Here is a 3032-nt window from a genome sequence, read left to right as displayed (position 1 = left end):
CAAGGGGATTGTCCTGGTCAATTCACACCTCTTTCCGAGCCATATTGCTACTCTCTTTGTGGACTGTTTGTCTTGTGTGTTCGATATCAGATCTGCTAATTATAAAAATAAACTATTTTGAAGGATAGCTGGAAGTTGAGGAGTAAAAGAGAGTGATGTTTCTACGGATATTATATAACGACTAAAAGTACTCGACCCTTCAAAAATGACGGTTTCTTATTTAGATAAATGTGCATCCACACACACCCCCTATTTGTGTATGTGAACGTGTAATTATATGATTATATTTTCTTCCGAACTACATCATAATTCCGCATTAGATAAAAGAATATTTTCCCAACAAAAATATTACTTTTTTGTCCACTTGTTTCCCTCAAACAGACAGACAGAAGCAGTCAGATATCTATAGCCACCTATGACAGCGTTTACGTCTGATTATACATAATCTTCACTGTAAACGTAACGTGTAAATGTAGGCCTACGTGTAAATGTCTACCTTGAAGGGAACGTCAACATAACTTCTAAGCCGATTTACAACCTCCTTTGTATTTTCCCTGTTGGAGCCCCTTAGGGTTGTAGCTTAGCAAGTGATAATAATAGCACTACAATAGAGGGTTTCCCTAACCATAATACCGTCTTAAATTTTCTCTTTTATAAGACATCCCTCACTGGGAAAGGGTAATTTGCTATAGGAGAAGGGTTTCATAGTGACTAAATGTTCTTAAGATTCTGCTATAGTTCGTTCTCTCTCTCTCTCTCCTCTCTCTCTCTCTCTCTCTCTCTCTCTCTCTCTCTCTCTCTCTCTCTCTCACAGAATAACCATTTTATAATGGAATATAGGTTTTTGACTTTTTTATTTTTGATTCTCTCTCTCTCCCCGTCACGTAATATTTGTTCGTTCTAGCTTTAGGTTTTTAAACGTGTTATTACACTTGTTTACAATTTTTGATTAAACTTCTATAATAAATATGTCAAATTGCATCAAATCGTTCTCTCTCTCTCTCTCTCTCTCTCTCTCTCTCTCTCTCTCTCTCTCTCTCTCTCTCTCTCTCTCTCTCTCTCTCTCTCTCTGTATACGTCACTTAATCTTTGTTCTTTTATCTTTAAACTTCTTTAATAAATTATCAAACTTCTTTAATAAGTAGGTTAAATGACTTCAAATGATTCTCTCTCTCTCTCTCTCTCTCTCTCTCTCTCTCTCTCTCTCTCTCTCTCTCTCTCTCTCTCTCTGTATACGTCACTTAATCTTTGTTCTTTTATCTTTAAACTTCTTTAATAAATTATCAAACTTCTTTAATAAGTAGGTTAAATGACTTCAAATGATTCTCTCTCTCTCTCTCTCTCTCTCTCTCTCTCTCTCTCTCTCTCTCTCTCTCTCTCTCTCTCTCTCTACAAATCCCGCCCTTGTAATAATGTTACAAAATGCTTTTCCAAAACAGTTTCAAGTTGTTTTTACTATAAATCACACACACACAAAAAAAAAACAATCTTATTTGATCTTCGTCTGTTTTCCGGATTAAATGTATTAATACAAAATCGAGTAATGTCACACACGTAATCTTCACTGGTCTAGATTAGTTAGAACCACGCAAATCTGATTGCTAATTATTGTTTTCTGATGAACTGGTATAGACAGATATCAAGGATAAACCTCGTAAGTAGCTCTTCTAGGAGAAGGACACTCCAAAATCAAACCATTGTTCTCTAATCTTGGGTAGTGCCATAGCCTGTGTATCATGGTCTTCCACTGTCTTGGTTTAGAGTTCTCTTGCTTGAGGGTACACATGGGCACACTGTTCAATCTTATATCTTATTTCTCTTCCTCTTGTTTTGTTGAAGTTTTTATAGTTTATTAAGTGATATTTATTTTGATATTGTTGCTCTTCTTAAAATATTTTATTTTTTCTTGTTTCCTTTCCGCACTGAGCTATTTCCCTGTTGGAGCCCCTGGGATTATAGCATCCTGCTTTTCCAACTAGGGTTGTAGCTTAGCAAGTAATAATAATAGTAATACTAATAATAATAATAATAATAATAATAATAATAATACAGAATCTTGAACAATTTGATAAATTCACAACTTCTGAATAATGTTTATGATAGATAGATAGATAGATATACATATTTCATTGACCATAACCATACAATAAATCCCACATACACACAAAAAAAAAAAACGCTTGTAGTCCAAATTACAATATATGAATGCAATATATTTTGTACAATCGTTGATGAGTAAAGAAAATGGATCTCAAACTGCATTTACATCGTCCTATTATTATAGCAATATAGCATTAAACTTATACCATCAACAAGTCTAACTAATTAATAATTATATAATACAATACCAAGAATGCCCAGATTAACTCTGAGAACAGCCAGACATCTAACAACTGTTGTTGTTTTTGCTGTTTCATTACCCAACCTTTCGCTGGCACGGGCTCTTGCTTCATAAGCAGTGCGTCTCGGGAACCTGACCTGTCCTTAACATTTTGCCCTTCAATGCTTCATGCATTTTTTTTTTTTTTTAGAGAATTATTTTTGGGATCTATTGCATCCTTCAATTCTCACAGACAACCTGAAATATCTCTTTTTTTAATTATTACTTGCTTGAGGGTACACTTGGGCACACTATTCTATCTTATTTCTCTTCCTCCTGGTTTGTTAAAGTGATTAAGTTTATAAAGGGGATATTGATTTCAATGTTGTTACTCTTCTTAAAAATTTAGTTTTTCCCTGTTTCCTTTCTTCACTGGCCTATTTTTCCTGTTGGAGCCCATTGTGCTTTTCCATCTAGGGTTGTAGCTTAATAATAATAATAATAATAATAATAATAATAATAATAATAATAATAACAATAATAATAGTAATAATAATAATGATAATAATGATAATACTGGCTAAGCTGCAATCCTAGTTGGAAAAGCAGGATTCTATAAGCCCAAGGGCTTCAACAAGGAAAATAGCCCAGTGAGGAAAGGAAAAGGAATAAAATATATAGGCTATAAGAAGTAATAAATAACAATCTAAAA

Source organism: Palaemon carinicauda, chromosome 24, assembly GCF_036898095.1.
Source record: "Palaemon carinicauda isolate YSFRI2023 chromosome 24, ASM3689809v2, whole genome shotgun sequence".
In the NCBI taxonomy this organism is placed as follows: Eukaryota; Metazoa; Arthropoda; class Malacostraca; order Decapoda; family Palaemonidae; genus Palaemon; species Palaemon carinicauda.
Note: the sequence above shows the minus strand (reverse complement) of the source record.